The sequence below is a fragment of the Nicotiana tomentosiformis genome, chromosome 10, assembly GCF_000390325.3.
Source record: "Nicotiana tomentosiformis chromosome 10, ASM39032v3, whole genome shotgun sequence".
NCBI classification, from domain to species: domain Eukaryota; kingdom Viridiplantae; phylum Streptophyta; class Magnoliopsida; order Solanales; family Solanaceae; genus Nicotiana; species Nicotiana tomentosiformis.
In genome coordinates, this window is record NC_090821.1 from 42749994 (window position 1) to 42770485 (window position 20492).

General features: G+C 39.7%; 2 pseudogenes; both read left to right on the forward strand.

Annotated features, from left to right (window-relative positions):
- The first annotated feature begins 3265 nt into the window (after positions 1-3265).
- On the forward strand, positions 3266-8201 carry LOC104111538 ((R)-linalool synthase TPS5, chloroplastic-like; annotated as a pseudogene).
- Positions 8202-20392: 12191 nt separating this feature from the next.
- Positions 20393-20492, forward strand: LOC117280380 (small nucleolar RNA R71; annotated as a pseudogene).

Genomic DNA, 20492 nt, shown 5'->3' on the forward strand with positions numbered 1-20492 from the left:
CCCTTACTTAGAATTTCTGGTGCAAACTATGTTTTAGAGTCTAAATGTGTTTTAAAGGAAAAAATCATTTCTTAAAAACGGTGACCTGGCATACCGAAACCAAATGTCAGGTGGCGACTATGAAAATCCTTTGAAACATAATTTTTGTCACTTTCAAATTGAAACCTTTTCGAGCTTTACAAACCCTTTATTTATTTTAAAGAGGGGTAGTTAAGGTAAAAAAGGGGTGTGACAAGGATATCTCATCTTGGTGTTGATATTTTACTAAAATAGTAAATTGGAGATTGCTTACCTTTGTTATCCCAAACTAGGACCGCACTTACCGTTACTTTTAAAATGGCAAGATAGACGAGGAGACGTTCCCCGGGCTCAGGCTTTGAGAGTAGGGGTTGTGATGACAGTTATTCCTTAAGCTCCTTCGGCGCTTGTTTGTACTCGAGTGTCCATTCAAGGTCGTTGTCCTTTTTTAGTATATTGAAGAATTTGTGGCAACTATCGGACTACCTCGTGATAAAGCTAGATAGGGTGAAGATTTGACCCGTCAGTCTTTGGACTTGTTTCTTGGTTGTTAGGTGTTATGATATCCCGTCGATAGCCTTAATTTGATCTGGGTTGACCTCATTTTTGCATTGTGATACCAGGAAACCCATAAATTTACCTAAAGTCACGCCAAACGAGCATTTCTCGGGGTTCAGTTTTATCATGTGTTTCCTTAATATTTTGAATGCTTCTTTTGCCCTTTTGTCCTTTTTTTTTTTAGCCGAGGGTCTTTCGGAAACAGCCTCTCTACTCCTTCAGGGTAGGGGTAAGGTCTGCGTACACACTACCCTCCCCAGACCCCATTAGTGGAATTTTACTAGGATGTTATTGTTGTTGTTGTTCCTTTAGATGGTCGACGTGATCCTCATCCCTTAAGGATTTGATTAATATGTCATCGATGAATACTTCCATGGTCTTGCCGAGCTGGTTTTTGGATATCTTTGTGACCATCCTTTGATACGTAGCCCCCGCGTTCTTCAGCCCAAATGGCATGACCCTATAGCAGTACGTTCCTCTGTGAGTGATGAAAGTATTTTTCTCATAGTCGTCCTCCTCCATAAGTATCTTGTTGTAGCCTGAGTAATCATCCAGAAAACACAGGAACTCATGTCCTGTTGTGGCGGCGATGAGTTGATTGATATGAAGTAATGGGAACAAATCCTTCGGATAGTCTTTGTTCAGATCGGTGAAGTCAATGCACATCATCTACTTCTCATTCTTCTTTTTTACCATCACTACGTTAGCGATCCACTTGGGGTACTTCGACTCCGTGATAGAGCTGTTGGCCAAGAGTTTCTCCATATCTTCATGGAGGTCCTCGTTGATGGCGGGGTTGAAGTTTTGTCGGACCTGCCTTACTGGAGGGTAGTAAGGGTCAACGTTCAGCTTGTGCGTGGCTATCTCTTTGGGGATGCCTAGCATATCTGCATGGTTGAAAGTGAACAAGTCTGCATTAGATATTAAGAATTGACTGAACTTACCTGGGTCCTTGAGCTTGTTGCCTATGTAGGCCTTTTTGTTAGGGCCTTTGGGGTCCAGTTGGACAGGATCGAGGTCCACTATGGTCGAACCTACAACTTCGACTATTTCTGGATCTGTAATGGTGTATTTGGCTTCGGCCTGAAGGGACCCCAACCCTATTGATTGCTATGCTTCTTTTTCTTTCTCTTTCTTTTGTTGAGTAGTCGTACCATCTAGGACGATCCGATAGCATTCCCTGGCTATGTGTTGTTCCCCTCGTATGCTGAATATTCGCTAGGGGTTTGGGAACTTTACCACTTGGTACAGGCTGGAAGGGATTTCCCTCATGGGATGTATCCATGTCCGACCATGATGGCATTATATGTCATGTCCTGGTCCACGACATGGAATATGGTCTCTAGCTTCACCCCGCCAGCGAGGACGGGGAGTGTGATCTCGCTCGAAGTCCATTCACTTGCATTGTTAAAACCAGTTAGTGTGATGCAGTGCCGCACTATCTTATCTTTGAGCCGCATTTGTACGAGGGCTCGAGGACAGATAATGCATGCTCCGCTTTCGTCGTCAACCATAATCCTTCTAACATCAGTGTTAAGAATGCGTAAAATAATAACAAGTGCATCATTGTAAGGGAAAGCCAAATTGTCGGCATCCGACTCATCGAAGATGATACTTTCTTCAAGGTCGTCATACCGTTCGTGCGTGATTGATCTCTTGAGTCTGTGAGTGGCGGTGAACTTGATGTCATTGATGGAGGTGTTGTTGTTGCCTCCAAAAATCATGTTGATTGTACGAGTGGGAGATGGTGACTTTGGCGGGCCTGAGCATACTCGCCCTTTTTGCTATGGTGTTCCTGCCTTTGTCACTGAGCAACTCTTTGAGGTGTCCCTGTTTCAGTAGAGTCACCACTTCCAACCTTAGAGCGTGGCAATCCTCTGTCTTGTATCCTCAGTCTTGGTGGAACTCACAGAAGGCGTCCGACTTCCTTGTGTTCGGGTCGGACCTTATATTTGGTGGCCACTTCACCTTCGGTCCGAGCTTCTTGAGTGAATAGACCACCTCTGTAGGTGACACATATAAGTTATGAGTAGATAGTAAAGGAACCATACCTCGGCCATTTCTGGGGATATATGATCTTGTCCTAGAGGGGCCGTCCTTGCGGCGGAAGTTGGGAACGGTTGGCCTGATGTAAGGTTGATGTCGATCTCTACCTGATCGCAGCATTGGAGGGCCTCTTCCCGTATTATCCCTACTTTCCCTCTGGGGTTTGGATTGCACTGTGATAAGTCATCGGGTTGGCCCATTAAGGTCCTTGTCTGCTCTGACCTCAGCACAATAAGCGTTATGGTTCTCGTCCTATATGGCCGGTGGGTATTTCATCAATCGGCTTAGTAATTGTCTGGCCGCCCTCGACCCTTCTCTATTCAACCCATTCTAGAAGGCTGCTACAGCCATTCCTTCACAGACATTCAACAAGGTCATCCTTACTCTATTCAACCGAGCTAAGAAGTCTCTCAATTCTTCCCCTAGGGATTGCTTGATGGATAAGATGTAGTTTACCTTGGTTTGGCCTTCTTTACCCCCGACATGCACTGTTACAAACTTGTCCACCATTTCCTCAAACGTTTGTATGGAGTTGGCCGGCAACTGCCAATGCCCCCCTTGTGAGGGTCTCACCAAACTTTTTTAACAAGATGGAGGACACCTGCTCTTTGGTGAGGTCATTGCCCTTTACTACAGTGATGTAATGGGTCACATGGTCCTCAGGATCAATCGTCCCGTCATAGATTCTGAGGCACGGGGGCATCTTGAAAGTTTTTGGTATGGCATGGGGAGTTGCTTTCTCCCTATAAGGTTATTCCACAAACCTACCGGCGCCTCTTTTTGGTATCAATTTGGGGGCACCCGGTATCTTGTCTACCCATTCTTGGTGCTCTTTTATGCTAGGCTGCAGTGACCGGGAGTGGACTTTATTGATATCGGGGTCGGATCCCGATTTCGGAAGTTGGAATAGGTCCGTAATGTCAATTATGAACTGGGTGCAAATTTGGTGTCAATCGGAGTTGTTTTGGTATGAATCGGCGTTGGTTTCTGAATTTAGAAGTTCATAGTTCATAGGCTTGAATTTGGGTTGTGATTCGTAGAATTTGGGTTGTTTGATATGAATTTTGGGTTCGAGTAGGTCCGTTATGTGTCTTGAAACTAGTTGGTATATTCGGACGCGATTAGGGGGGCCCGAGTGTGATTCGGTTTAAATTCGGATCGAAATTTGGACTTGTTAAGTTGCTAAACCTTTCCAGCTTCTGGTGTCATCGCACCTGCGGAGGGACTAGCCGCAGATGCGGACTCGCAAAAGCGATATTGTGATCGCATGTGCGATTTTGGCTAAGCCCAGTTGGGAGCGCAGGTGCGAGGAGTTATCCGCATCTACGAGTCCGCAAGTGCGGAGAGGAGATCGCAGATGCGGACAAGGGATGGCCTGGGCAATGGTCGCAGAAGCTGAGGGGTTCTCCACAGAAGCGGGCTCGCAAGTGCAAGCCATGGTCCGCAGAAGCTGAATTTTGGGACTTAAGTGTTTTCCGCACCTGTGATGGTTTTTCCACAGGTGCGGCGTCGCAGAAGCGACCCAAAGGCCGCAGAAGCGGAAGTCGCTGGACAGAAAAGGGGAAATTCAAGAGTTTGTTTTCATAATTCATTTTGGGACTTTGAGAGCTCGATTTGAGGTAACATTTTGAGGGATTTTCAGAGGAATTGTTGGGGTAAGAGTTCTTGACTTGATTTTGGTTAAATTATACTAATCTATCATTATTATTAGCATGTAATTAAGGATTTGAGTTGGAAAAATTGGGGAAAAAGTGTACAAGTTCTTAGACAAATTTTTTGAGTTTTGAAAGGCAAAATGAGGTCGGATTTGGATAATTCTTGTATGGTTGGACTCGATATCGAATGAGTGTTCGGATTTTATAATTTTGGCCGGGTTTCGAGATGCGGGCCCGGTTGACTTTTTGAGGCGATTTTTCAATTCTTTGCTAAGATCATAATTTTATTATTTAAATTAGTTTCCTATAACTATATTTATAGTATGAAATTTATTTTGGCTAGATTCGAGCCGTTCGGAGTTGGAAAATCGAGGGAAATGCCTTCTAGTTGATTGATTTAGCATGGTTTGAGGTAAATGACTTATCTAACCTTGTGTGGGAGAAATTTTCCTTAGGATTTGGTATTGTTGTGACAATTGTGATATGTGAAGGCCGTGTACGCAAGGTAACGAGTGCGTACACGGGCTAAATATTGAGATTTCGGTTTTAGCTGCGTAGTTTCTTTTTCATGCTTTAATTGAGTTACTTTAGCATGTTACAGCCACCGTGTTTAGTCTAATTTTACTTATCTGCTTGTCTTATCTCTTATTTGCATCTTGTACTACATGTTTAGTTGAATTACTTGCTTTATTAATTCCGTATTTATTATTTAACTGTGGGATTCTTTACTTGAAATTTGCTATCCTTAAAATTTCTTGCTGTTGAGTTTGGTGTTGAGTTGCGAAGGCCATGGTTTCTATTGAGGCAAGGTGTAAGTTATGAAATATTATTTTATTGAGTTGTTATGTTTTGGCATTCATGTTATTGTTGAGAGGATTGTTTGGTTGTTTGCACGAGGTTTCTGTCGTGCTGTTGTTACTATTTGCACGAGATTTCTGCCATGTCGTTGCTACTATTGATACGTATGCGGTGGTAAAAGGTCTGGGTGTTGAAACGCATGCGGTGAGATAAGGTGGGCTTGATACGCTTGGTTAGCTGGGGAACTACTAGAAGCCATGCGGTGTGATAAGGTGGGCTAAAATGCGGGGTGCTATTTCGAAAAAATAATTTTCAAACTAAATATAAAGGATCGTGCGGTGATATAAAAAAAGACTATGAGTTACTTTTATGATTTGGGACTACGAGACGGTACCTCGATAGTGGCCCTTGTTGATCTTTTCTTTATTTGTTTTATTTGCCTTGGTTGTTTGTTTCCTTAATGTGTAAATCCTTGTTTCTTTCCGTACTGTATTAACTGTCTTGATTCTGTGTTGTTAACTTTCTGTAAATTACTTATTTGTTTCATTTCCTTTGTTATTATCATTATACCGTTATATCTGTCGTCTTGTTTCTTAGTATCTCCAGTAGGGCCTTGACCTGACCTCGTCACTACTTTACCGAAGTTAGGCTTGCCACTTACTGGGTACCGTTGTGGTGTACTCATACTATGCTTCTGCACATATTTTTGTTCACATCCAGGTATATCTTATCGATCAGTCCCGACACTAGTACGCTGAGTTGCGTTTGGAGACTTCAAGGTACACCTGCCCGCGTCCGCAGGCCTCAGAGTCCCCTTCTATATTGTTCTTCCTTATTTCATTTCCACTTTTATAGACAGTGATACATAGGATTGTTTAGCATTGTACTTAAAGCTTGTGGCTTTATAATGTAAAAACATCATTACATTATCAGTATATATATAGAGAGATACAAACCGATAATTTATCTCATACAGCATTAGTGTTCATGTAAAGGTGGTGGAAGAGTACATGCCCTATAGAAAAGTTGTCATTTTCAAGGGATAGAGTGGTGGAGGCTTTGTTTTTTGCGAGGGGACAGTATTTGAGCCTCAATATAGCTATTGCCGAAGAATGTTGACAAAAGTCGTTGCTTTTGTTGCAATTATAAATTATATTTATGATGTTTATAGCACTCTTGATGAGTTGGAAATCTTAACTGATGCTATTGAAAGGTCAGTACGTAACTTTTGGGAATAAGTTACATGTGTAAATTTGGTGCATGTTGATTGATCGGTTTATTTTTCCTTATTCATTTGCTCATTGCTTAACTGTACTACTGACTTAGTTCTCTAGAAATTAGTATGGTATAACAGTGCCGGCTCAAGGGCCAAGTTAATAAAGCATTTGCTTTAGGCTCCCAATTCTGTAAGGCCCCATTTTTAAATTAGTAGTATAATAGGTTAGTTTATGGTAATTTTTCTTGAAATAATATTGAATATTTATGGTACTAGTTAAAAAAAATTATAAGATCTTTATATTAAAAAAAATTATATAGCCAATGTGATTGAAATAATAAAATTTTGTTCCTATATCAAGTTTTTAACTTCTAGGCTCATGTATTATTGTTTTAACTTTTTACTTTTTTCTTAAAATTTAAAATTTATTTATTAGTTTTATATTTTTACCTCATAGTAGTATATTGTTGTTTTATTATTTCTCATAATTCAGATATCTCAACTATAAAGCATGAAATAAGTTATCAGCAATATGAATTTTTCTAAAGTTCGAGGCCTCTTAATAATTAAAGTTTGGTTTTGAGTCTTTGATGTTCTTGAGCCGCCAATTACCAAGATTACTTTAAATCACAAGAAGACAGGTGCCTTTAATTATAAGAAATTAACAAACGAAGTTGGAAAATTACTCCTTTATTAGTATTTAGCAGTTTTCTAATTAGTCATATTGGTCTTGTGTTTGTAATGTGAAAATTTGATTGATGGTAATATAAATCCAGATGGGAAATAAAAGCAATGGAGCAACTTCCAGACTATATGAAAGTATGTTACCTTGGACTCTTCGATACTATCAACGAAATGGCGTATGAGGTTTTCAAAGAGCAAGGGATCGACGTCCTACCCTATCTTACAAAATTAATAAGACTTATTATATTTAGAATTTTTCCTACCTTTAGTTCCTAATTTCTCCAATCTCCTCTTCTTTTTCCAAACCCCTCTTTCGAGATGGATCCAATTTTAAATTTGGTGACACAACCTTTAAGTTTTTTATTACTAAACCAGTTGTACATTTAAATTTGCGAGTCAGAATTTAATATATATATAAGTTTTGTATGTCAAAAGTGATGGATTTAATTAAACCTATTAAACCATGTTACATCTATCTCCACAAAACCACTCCGTCCAAAAAAACAATAGATTAAGAAAACTAATACAACTTTTTGCACTTTTATTTGAGACATGTAGTGGGCAGATTTGTGCAAATCTTACCTAGAAGAAGCAAGATGGTACTACAATGGATATATGCCAACTTTGCAAGAATATATAAATAACGCATGGATCTCAGTTGCAGTTCCTATTGTATTAGTCCACGCATTTTTCCTTGTCACCAATCCAATTACCAAAGAGGAATTGAAATCCTTAAGCAAGTATCCTGACATAATTCGTTGCTCTGCTACAATTTTTCGTTTCGCCGATGATATGGGGACATCAGCGGTGTGCTTTTATACCCCTCTCTCTCTCTCATTAACTCAAAATAATAAATAGCTAGCTAGACGTAGCAAAATATGTATCTCATCTAATTTATTTATCCCTATAACTATATCCAGGAAGAACAAAAAAGGGGTGACGTCCCCAAGTCAATTCAGTATTATATGAACGAAAAGGGTGTTTCTGAGGAAAAGGCAAGAGAACACATAAAAATTTTGATAAAGGAGACATGGAAACTGATGAATAGAGATCGAATGGAAAACTTGCTATTTTCTGAAACAATTGGAATTATAAAGAATATTGCAAGAACAGCACACTGCATGTATTTGCATGGGGATGGACATGGGATTCAAAATGCCGAGGTTAAACATAGCATCGCCAAAATACTTTTTAAGCCTATCACAATCGGAAAATTATACACTTAACCACTTGGCCAAAAATATTTATAGCTCCTAACCACCATACATGTATAATATACTAAAAGAAAAAAGGCAGGTGCACTAAGCTTCCGCTATACGCAGGGTTCGGAGAAAGGCCGGATCACAAGGGTATTATACGTAGTCTTACCCTGCATTTCTGCAAGAGACTATTTTCACGACTTGAACCCATGAACTCCTGGTCACATATGGCAGCAACTTTACCAATTACGTCAAAGTCTCCTTCACACACACATATTGCCGGGCTGCTATTTAAGTTAATTTTTCTATCACAATACATTATTGGGTCTCAAGTACTTTTATGTCCTAAAAATTCTTCTCATTACTTTTGTTTTACGTTTGTACTGACTCCACGGGCTATTATATATACACTATAACTGAAGCTCATTAGTGATTTCCTTCAATTGGGTTTCATTATTTTCGGGTAATTGGAATAAATTAATTTCCGATGTAAAAGGAAGGAAGATGAGAGAAGGGAAACAACCAGAAAACAGCAACGGTGTACATGATAAACCTTTAGGAAATTTCCACGGCAAAGAAGACAACCTAGTTGATACTTGCCAAGAATACTCCCACTGCTTCCACCAACATCAGCGCTGGTTAATGTGATTAAAAAGATACTCATAAATTAATTAATAAAGAGTGTTGTTATATTAAAAATGATAAATTTGTCAAATTATAACTATTTGAATTAATGATAAATCGATTAAAGCAATTGTTACAAAGAACTCTTTAAAAAAGACATAAAACTAATATCATGAACCATAAGGGAGGTTAGTGTTATCAAGTTAAATCTAAAGGTAGGACTATCCATACTAAAACTAGGGAGAAGGTCCGGATTTGTTCCTCTACTGTTGAATATTGTTTACATTTGACCCCGGTTAAACTTTTCGTCCATTTCAGCCCCTACCATTAACAAACTCTTCGGATTTGCTCCTAACCCTAATGGCTCTCCAATGTGGCAGGCGATGTCTCAAATTTTTGTCTATGTCAACTGCCACTTCAGATACCCCACCAAATCAAAACCCCTAGACCCATAAACTTGACCTAAAAGATGCACTTGCTGAAGGCAAAAGAAGATTTCTAAGGGCCACAAATACATACACATACCCAGTTCACTTATCAAGCCCAACCCATACCATAACTCATTATCGTTCCTCCTTCCAACCCCCCCCCCCCCCCCCATAATAAAGAGAGAATTACGGCTCTTGTCACTTGGCCTAACAACCCAACCGAAAATAGCTCAGGTTTGAAACCCTTATCCGATTTAGCCTGTGTTGTACATAACATGAAAGAAACTTTTCAATCTTTAGCCCATATTAATTATTTTAAGTTTCACGACCCAATTCTCATATATGCCGTGATAGCGCCCAACGTCGTTGCTAGGCAAATCAACGGTGAACTATCCATTTAATCGTTCATTTTAATATTTTTAAAGTCATTGATTTTTATTTAATAAGGAAACAAATAGTAGGTGATTGTAGTAATGTGAAGCATAAACTAAGCATAAGAGTAAAGTAGTGAATTTAATAATCAAAAACCATGAATATCTACTAGAATTTTTTAAAACCCGATGCCACAAGTACACGAGCATATATTAGAATATATAAAACTCTCTACAACTATTGTCTGAAATAAAATAGACAGAAATAATAAATACAACAAGAGGAGGCTCCGGGTGCTGCAGAACGGAGCATGGGAAGTATCTCACCACTAGGCCTCCGGGTAATGCGGATGCATGCCTGGACGAACACCAGATGTACCTATCTCAGAACCTGCACAATTTATGTAGAAGTGTAGCGTGAGTACATAAACAACATGTACCCAGTAAGTATCTAGTCTAACCTCGAAGAAGTAGTGACGAGGGGTCGACATCGACACTTACTAGAGGTCAATAAATAAAATATAAAAATCATAAGTAGGCATGAAATATAACAATAATAGTGAAATAAGAAGCTGTAAATAATGATTCTTAAATATAATATCAATTTAAAGTCTCTAACTATCACATGCCAAGTCTTTAACACATAAGAGACACCAAATAATTTTCAAGTCTCAAATCAAAAAAAATAATCAAGTATTATCGGACTCCAAACAATATCACGCACGATTTATGCTGAGGTTATATGACCTAATCCAGAATAGCATACTGCCGAGGGTCGACTGGCGCAGACCATAGATGTATCTACTATAGTGCCTAGGTGTTCGGCCTGATCCACAGGAATAGAGAATACTCTACAAACTCCGATTAACGACTACTACATAAGAATAATACTCAAAGAAGGCATAAATTCTGCTAACAATCAAGTATTCCGCCGAAACTCAAATTAATGGAGCTCAGTCTTTACAAACCTTTAATCCAATTTCAATTATAAATTTAGGTAATTATACTAACAAGTTCTGTGCAAATAATACAAGTAATACATGGTAGAGTCCTAAAACTACACTGACATAAGCATGAATTTTAGCTACGCACGGACTCTCGACACATCGCGTGCATGTGGCACCCACAATTATTAGCAACTAACCATTTATAACACCTACGAGAATAATTTCCTCTTACAAGGTTAGGCAAGAGACTTTTCTCGTTTTCAAGTCCTCTTGTCGGTCCACAATTCACACTAAAAGCCTCAAATCGGTGGCACACAATCCGAAACTAGCCAAATATTATACAAACTAATTAATATATGCTCAAAAGTTTATAATTTTACTATTAGAGTAATTACCAACCCCAAATTGAAATGTTCCTAAAATTCACCACGTGCCTGGATTTTGAATATTTTTGTAAATAAATATTGTCCATAACCTCACGAATACAAATATATAATTTCTACTTAATTCCATAATTATTTTCGTGGTCAAATCTCATTTTTATCAAAACCTAGATTTTTCGACAAAATCCTATCATTTCCACAATTTACATGTTAAAATCTACCCTAATCCGTGTATTAAACTCACATTAAGTAGTAATTACTTACCTTACAATTCTAGGTGAAAACTCCCTCTCCAATAGCTCCAAAATTGGCTAACCCAAAGTGAAATGAGAGAAAATGGGCCTAAGTCCGGATTTAAAACAAGATTCTGCCGAGTTGACCCTTCTTTGCGATCGCGAAAAGGATCTCGTGACCGCAAAGGCAAAGCTTGCCCAGGCCCTGAAAATTTTCATCGCGAACGCTAGGGCAGTCTCGCGCGCAATCGCGAAGGCTTGCCCCGCCTGAGCATCACGAACACGATGGTACCTTCGCGAACGTGAAGGGTAATGGGTGTTGACCCCTCCCAGGCCCCTTTCCTCTACGCGAACAAGGACCCACTCACGCGAACGTGAAGGCCGCCAATCCCAGACCTTCGCGAACGCGACTTGGTGATCGCTAACGCGAGAGAAAAAAGCCCAGCCCCCCAATTCCTTCTCCGCGAACGTGACTGCACCTCCACATTCGCGAAGAAAGAAACCAGAACCAGCAACAGCAGAATTTCAGACTTAACTCCAGGTGGTCCGAAATACACCCGAGCCATCCAGGACCCCATCCAACTGCACTATTAAGTTCATAAACATAATACGAACCTGCTCGAACCCTCGGAATACTTAAAACAACATCGATACTAATAATTGCACCCCAAAACCAAATTAAATCAACTTATGAACTTTAAACTTTTCAACTAGCTCCGAACGCATCGATTCTTACTTAGACAACTCGGAATGACACCAAATTTTGCGTACAAGTCATAAATTACCATACTGACCTATTCCTGGACTCGGAATCCAAACGAACCTCGATAACACCAAATTGTAAGTCAAACAAAATTCAAAGAACTTGAAAACCTTCAATGCACCAACTTTCAACATTAAGCGTCGAAACACTCCTGGATCACCCGAAACTCAATTCGAACACGTACCCAAGTCCAAAATCATCATATGAACATATTGGAACCATTAAATCCCGGTTCCGAGGTCGTTTAATAAAACTTTTGACTCAAGTCAAACTTGGCCATCTTAGGCCACTATTAAGGAACCAAGTGTTCCGATTTTAACCCGAACCCTTTCAAACCCAAACCAACCATTCCCCACAAGTTATAAAATAGTAAAATCACATACGGGGAGTCTTAATTAGGGGAACGGGGATCTAGAAAGTAAATTGACCGATCGGGTTGTTATATTCTCCACCTCTTAAACAAATGTTCGTTCTTGAACTGGTCTAGAATCATACTTGGAGTGTGGAAATCTGCTCCACATGTCCTCCTCGGTCTCTCAAGTCACTTCCTCGACTAGTTGACCCCTCCACTGAACCTTTACCGCAAAAATCTTCTTAGATCTCAACTAGCGAACCTGCCTGCCAACAATGGCAATTGGCTCCTCCTCATAACCCAAGCTCACATCTAGTTGAACCTTGTTGTAATCTAACACATGCGACCTGTTGGCATGATACTTCTGTAGAATAAACACATGGAAAACCGGATGAACTATCGATAGACTGGGAGGCAAAGCAAGTTCATAAGCAACCTCCCCTACTCGCCTCAACACCTCAAATGGGCTAATAAAGCTTAGGCTCAACTTTCCCTTCTTCCCGAACCTCATGATACCCTTCATAGGCGAGACTTTCAATAGAACCTTCTCGCCCACCATAAATGATAAAGCATGCGCCTTTTGATCTGCGTAACTCTTTTGTCTGGACTGTGCCATGCGAAGTCGCTCCTGAATAAATTTTACCTTCACCAAGGCATCCTTCACTAAATCAGTGCCATATAACCTAGCCTCGCCGGGCTCAAACCATCTGATGTGTGACAAGCGCAAAACACCACTTAAATTATGCTCGCTAGTCAAAGATAGTATAGTATAATATTGTATCCACAAGGATTGGAGTTAAACAGTATTTTCGTAGTTTCTAGCTTGATTGCTATCTAGGAGAATCAACAATCGAGATTTATATGATGAATAACTAAAATTAACTGAGAATCTAAAGCTATTGACTAATGACAATTAAAACAAAGATAAGCAAGGGAGTTGTCAGTGGGAGAAAAATAGGGGTTGATAGGATAGGTGCAAGATAGTTGTTGGGATCTAACTCTAGATAATTCACTTCTAATGTTTAAGTGAGTCTCTCGAATTCACTCAATTATTAGTTCAAACGTTCAACAAAACTCCTCTCTCGATTAAGTTTTAACCTCATAAGATGAACCAATTTAAGCACGTGAAGATATGCAATAATGCATAGTGGATTGGTCTTTAGGAGAACCTCTCTCGATTATCCTCTTAACTAAGTTTAATCAATGATTCAACTAGCCTCTTTAGATTACTAAGAAGAATTAATGAACTCAACCAACAAGACAATGCAAAGATATCATAAGTTATGCCTCTCTCGATTATATGAACAAGTGAATATAGATACAACAGTTAAATCATCCAAAAACGCTTCAATACATAAAACTAGAGTTATAATCCACAAACAATCATCAATACACCAAATCTATCAAACCCTAAAGGGAACTACTCCATAGATATGAAGCAGTTCATCACAAATAAGTTTAAAGTAAAGGAAGACATAAATTCAATCCAAACTCGGGTCTTGAGTGAGGAAGAAATGATGAAATCCTTGTGCTCGTGTTCTTCTAACTCCTCATTTGCCTCCTTAGGTCGAATTTGTGTCAAAAGTCCAGAAAATAATTTTTTTTCCATGTATTTATACCACGTAGGGCCAGGCCCAGACAAAATCACCTTTTCCTGGCCGAAATAGGATATTTGCTATGTAAAACATATACAGGCGCGCCGCATGGGATGACACGCCATGCGGGGCATTAGTAGGAAAATCAAGAGAGCACGTTCTGATGGACAGCAGCACAATAGCACTGCTGTGCCGCCCAGTGCGACGTACTACGCGCCGCACTAATGGAAATATTCAAAGAGATGCACAATATGCCTAACAACAAAATTGCCAACAACTTCACTGGACACAACGTCCAACACCTCGTTGTAGTTGGTAAATTCATAATGTTAATCAGGTTAAGATTTTTTAATTACTTCTACGGCACATTTGCAAATCCATTTCACGTGGCAGCCTTATTCCACTCTTTTGGCATTCTTTTCTTTTATTTTCTTATACATACATGGTTTTCGATATCGGCTTCATTCTTTGGGCTTCTACTCAAACTTCAAAGCTCCACATTGTTCAATTTAGTTCCAAATTATCTTTTTAACTCAGAATCACCTCCTGCAAGGCATAAAACACATAATAAGTGCAAAATACTACCTATTAAAGCTCAAACACAAGTAAAGTGCAGTGAATTAGAGTACAATAAGCAACTAAAATACATAATTCTAGCCTACCATCAACACCCTATACTTAAACCTTTGCTCGTCCTCGAGCAATCAAACTACACTCCACATAGACACAGCCTTTTTAAACAACTCTCCTAACTCATCATACCAAGAATAATTAAAACAGATTAAGCACTCTAACGTAACATTCGCCTCAAGATTTGACTCAAAAGCACCAAGCATTATTTATAACCCGCTCACTTACTCTGACCCAGAGGTCAACGATGTTACCTTTCCTTCATGAATCAAGTGCCCTCACACAACAATAGAGAGTAGTTCCACACACAATCAAATTTAAGAATAAATAGGAACTCAAGATAGAAATAATTTACTCACCCTCAGAAACAACATTCATATGCCACAAAAGACGTAGCATAGGCTTGCCCGTAGTGTACTACTCTACTAATTAAGCTCATTCAGTTAAGGATCAAGTAGGACTTTAACTGGTTGTACTGTAGGCTACGGGTAGGTACGATACATTTAGATATAAGAGTGACTACACCTCCCAAAGCACTTTAATACATACATTTCATTGTTACAAACCCCACACTTATGTCAACCCATAACTCCACCTTCACATAAATATACATTAACTCCCTACCTCCTTAAGAACAATTACTTCATGATTAACCGCTATCAAAGAATATTTTGCACAACAATACACTATTTTTTTTCTTTTCTTTTTCAGTTCAAGTGGCTCTTACATTTTCAAAACATTGCACCTTTCTCCTTATTTCAATAGTTCCACTCAAAAGCCAAACCAACCACCCCACACTTCACTTTTACAAAGTTCATAACAAATGCAAGTGCTCATGAGAGGTACAATATTCAAATAGATGGTCAATTTGAACAAATGGGTAAGGCTTGTAATGTGGTTGCCAAAGAAACAGGATTACAGGCTCAAAAGTGATAACTAAGATACATAACAATTAGGTGGATAAAAGCTTATAACTGGCTCAACAAAGAAACGCCTATATCACTTCCAAGACTGAACAAAACTACTATTTTACTTTGCAAACACACGGGACAAGTTCTAGATATCAAATGCAATACACAGAATAAAACAAAACCTCACACCCACCTGGCACATAACTCACTCACAATCGGACTATCAAGACACTCTAATCAACGCAGTTAAGCAGAGTTAAGATCATACAATTTAAGGTACTTATACAAGAGTCAAAGACTGAGCCTAAGCGTCACAACTAAAGCACTTACTGTTCTCAAGGTATAATAAAGTTAAGAGATATTGCCTTCAATACAATTCATAGCACAAGGTTTCCTACTCCTAAAAAAAACTAACTACACTAGGTTCAAACAAACCCTTGGAAAACAACTGCGGCATAAAGAAAAACTAAGGGGGAATTAATACACTACCTACAAGAGAAAATCTTTTTGTCTTTTTCTTTAGACTTTAATCCCTCAATAAACCTCTCGAATGATATCCATCGTGGGGAAAAATCAAAAAATTTAAAGTTTTTATGTTTTTTTCCAATTTTCCAACTACTACAACTAACAAAACTAACACATATACATACAACATACAATTATACCCCACCCCACACTTTAAGTTGTGGTATGTCCCCATAACACACAATTAAAAAGCATAAGGTAAAGGAAACTTCCCTGAACATCTAGTTAGGGTCTGAGTCGAAGTAGGGCTCCATTCCTCGCCTTCGAACTAATGCGCACATCCAGGCAGATAGCTTCTTCTCAGCCTTCTTGGGGTACACCCCACACTTATCTTTCTCACTCAGTGTAGCCTTCTCTTTTAAGCCCTTCACTTTTCACTCAACACTTGCAGCTGGTTTTTCCTTTTATGCCCCATTTTCTACATTCATATCAAAAGTCACCGTCTCCTCACCCACTCTAAGCATGAGTTTCCTCTCGTGTATATCCAATATCGCTCTACCCGTCGCTAACAATGGTCTTCCTAGGATGAGAGGAACCTCCTTGTTTTCCTCCATGTTCACTACTATAAAGTCTATAAGAAATACAAATTTATCCACCCGAACTAACACATCTTCCATTATCCCCTCGGGTATCAGAGTCGTTTGGTCTTCCAGCTGCAAGGATATTGGTACAGACCTTATCTTTCCGATTTCTTTTTCTAGTTTCCTGTAAATAGATAGAGACATTAAATTAATTGAGGCACCAGAATCACGTAAGATTTGTCAAAATTGATAGTTCCAAAGGAGCAAGGTATAATAAAACTCCTTGGATCTCCACACTTTAGTGGGAGTTTATTTTGCAATATCGCACTGCAATACTTTGTGAGCTTGACCATTGAGGTCTCCTCTACTTTTCTCTTCTTCATAAGGATCTCTTTCAAGAATTTAGCATAAAAAGGCATTTGTGAGAGCACTTCTGTGAATGGTAGGTTTACATGAACTTGTTTCAGCACATCCAAAAATCTCGCAAACTGCTTGTCTAGCTTTAATCAACATAGCTTTTGAGGGAAAGGTAAAGCAGGCATATGCTTGCTCTCTTCAGGTTCCTCCCTTCTCAAAATTTCTTCTTTTTATTCTCAGTTTTATCGGGCCCTTCTTCTTTTTATCAACATCATTTTTCAACTGCTTCCTACTTTCTTTTTCAAATATCACATCATCTTGGATCAGGGTGGGATATTTCAACACTTGCCCACTTCTCAAGGTCACAGCATTCAGCGTTTCTTTGGGATTCTTTTCTGTATCAGCGGGGAGAGTACCTGGAACCCTCTCAGCTAATATTGTTGCAATTTGTCCCACTTGTCTCTCCAAGTTTCACAAACCAGTGACCAATTCTTTGATAGCTGCTCCATGAGCGTCCAGCCTCTCATCTGTCTTGATAATGAAAGCCTTCATTAGATCCTCTAGACCAGGCTGAATGGGCTGTTGAGGCTGAAATTGCTGCCTCTGCTGATTTTGGTATGCTAGAGCTCCTTGTCCCTACGGTCTAGAGTTATTTTATTTCCAAGCATTCGCGGTACCTCCCGGTGAACTCCATAAAAAACTGGTGTGCCTCTGACCCATTGCATTAAAATTGTAGTTCCCCACAGCATTTACTACCTCAGTTGAGGCTTGACACTCATGAGTAGGGTGTCCTCGTCCACATATATCACATGCTGTATGAGGCTCATTTTGTATCGAGGCTAAGGTCAACTTCCTTATCTCTTTGTCCATAGAATCAAGTTGTATCTTCACAGATGTGTTAGCATCAACCTGGTGAACACCAGTAGATCTTCTTCTTTTAGTACTCTCAGAGGGCCACTGATTGCATCTTCAGATAACTCGTCAAAAATTGTGACTATCTCCTCTAGAGTCTTCTTCATCAATGGGCCTCCATCTGTATTGCTCAATGTTCTACGTGAGGCCGGTGTCAACCCATCCCAAAAGTCTTGTAGTTGCATCCAAAGTTCAATTTTGCTATGTTGACACTTTCGAACAATCTCCTTTGCACCGACCTGACCGGTCATTTTAAGCATTTACAATTCGCTCGGTTGTTTGAGGGCATGAGTAACTCCGTATGATGTATTTTGACTTGTGTGAATCATTGGTTTTGACTTTCAGGTTATTCGGGATCGAATTGGAAGAAAGAATTTCATTGTTGAAGCTTTAAATTGGGAGAGTTGACCTAGTTTGACTTTTAGCATTTGACCTCGGATTGGAAATTTGATGGTTCTGTTAGCTCCGTTGGGTGATTTTAAACTTAGGAACGCGTCTGGATTGTGATTTGGAGGTCCGTGGTTGAATTTGGCTCGAAATAGCAAAAGTTAAAATTTGAAAAGTTTGACCGGGAGTGAACTTTTTGATATCGGGGTCGGATTCTGATTCCGGAAGTTGGAGCAGGTCTGTAACGTCGAATGTGGCTTGTGTGCAAATTTTGTGGTCAATCGGACGGGATTTGATAGGTTTTGGCGTCGTTTGTAGAATTTGGAAATTTTGAAGTTTCTTAGGCTTGAATCTGTGTGTAATTCGTGTTTTCGATGTTGTTGGAGGTGATTTGAAGATTCGATTAAGTCCGTATGATGTTATAAGACTTGTTGGTATGTTTGGTTGAGGTCCTAGCGGGCCTCAACCAATATCGGGTGATTAACGGACTTGGAATGTGATTTGAGAACTTGCTGAACTCTAAGAGCTGCTGGTGTGACCGCACCTGCGGAAAGGGGACCGCGGATGCGATGCCGCAGGTGCGGCAGGTTGAGCGCATGTGCGGGAAGGGTGGAGACCAGCAAGGGTCGCAAGTGCGATGTTTTCTCCGCACCTATGATAGCGCAGATGTGGACCATGGGTCGCAGGAGCGGAGGCAGCCAGAGTTAGTCATTTTTGCAGGTGCACCCAGTTTTTTCACACCAGCGGGCGCGCAGGTGTGAGCCCAGGCTCCGCAGGTGCGGAAGTGTCTAGGCAGAACCTATATCAACGGGGTCCGAGAATTTTGGCTTCATTTCATCATTTTGAGCTCGGATTTTAGAGATTTTGAGAGGGCTTTTCAAGTGGGATTCTTGAGGTAAGTTTCTTGTCTTCATTGTTTTTCAATAATTATGTTTCCCCACTGATTTCCCACCTAGATGGTGTATTTTTGGGGTGTAAATTGGGGATTGAGGGTAGGGATTTGGAGAGTTGGTTTTGAGGATTTGAATGATCAATTGGTGTCGGATTTTGATGAATTAGGTATGATTGGGCTCGTGAGTGAATGAGCTTTCAGATTTTGTGACTTTTGTCAGATTTCGAGATGTGGGCCCGGGGGTCGGGTTTGGGCCGATTTCCTATAGCGCTTGGGCTGTAGGAGCCCCTTCGGAGTTTGTACATACCCCCAGTGAGCGCGGTTGATTATATTGAGGGATAGAGCTTCTCTGGACATGGATCTTGTCCGAAGCATTTATATACCTAGACATGGATCTTCTCCATGGGGCTGGATTGGCCTTCCTCGGTACTGAGTGACTGATGGTCAGTGATATATATATTCCGGGATGGATCTTCCCTGGGCCGTATGGGCCATATACAGTACCGAGTGGTTGAGCATGATGAGTGGAAAGTGTGACACATTGAGATCGAGTATTCTGAGAGTGTGAGTACATGATTCATCTCGGAGATAGATGGCATTGGCATGCACACATGACATACAGGCATAGAGATGCATTTTTTGTCATGTTATACGACATCACGTCATTCATGATATTTTACACACATTGATATGTGGGCATAGAGAGGTATTTCACACTTGATATCTAGAAAGAAAATGAAACATCTTATTTATTGTGGAAAGGATATTTGGAAAAATTACAGTTTTCAAACTTACTCATATTTTTGGCATTTTCGGTAAAAGATTTGGGTTTTCACTAAGATACTTGAAAAGCATGACTATTTTCTGGAACTCTGAATGAGCTGAACATTTTACTTCGGAGATACATCTTTTATTACTTGTATTATATTGTTATGAACTGTTGTGGGATATTGGTATTGGACCCGACCTTGTGTTAGCTCGTCACTACTTTCACCTAAGGTTAGGTTTGTTACTTATTGAGTACATGGGGTCGGTTGTACTCATACTACACTTCTGCACCTTACGTGCAGATGTTGGCTGTTGATGTTGTTGTGATCGATGGGAGCTGGATTGAAGATGTACTTCATCCCGGCTATAGCTGCATCTTGTTCGTGGTAGCTTTAGATCTGTAAAACTCTGTTTATGTACTATTCAAACAGACTATGTATTTATTTCATTTTCGCTTTGTAAACTCTATTCTTAGAAGCTCATGATTTGTACTACCAGTTCTTGGGGAAATGTATTAGTTTCATATAATTTCTTTTGAATAATTGTCTTATTAATATTATTGGAATTGGATAGTTGTTAATTGTCTTACCTAGCGGGTTGGATTAGGTGCCATCACGACTAGTTGGATTTTGGGTCGTGACATCCTTAAACCTCTCCCATGCTTCAAAAATAGTTTCCGTATCTTTCTGGCAAAAGTTATGGATTTCTCTTATAAACTT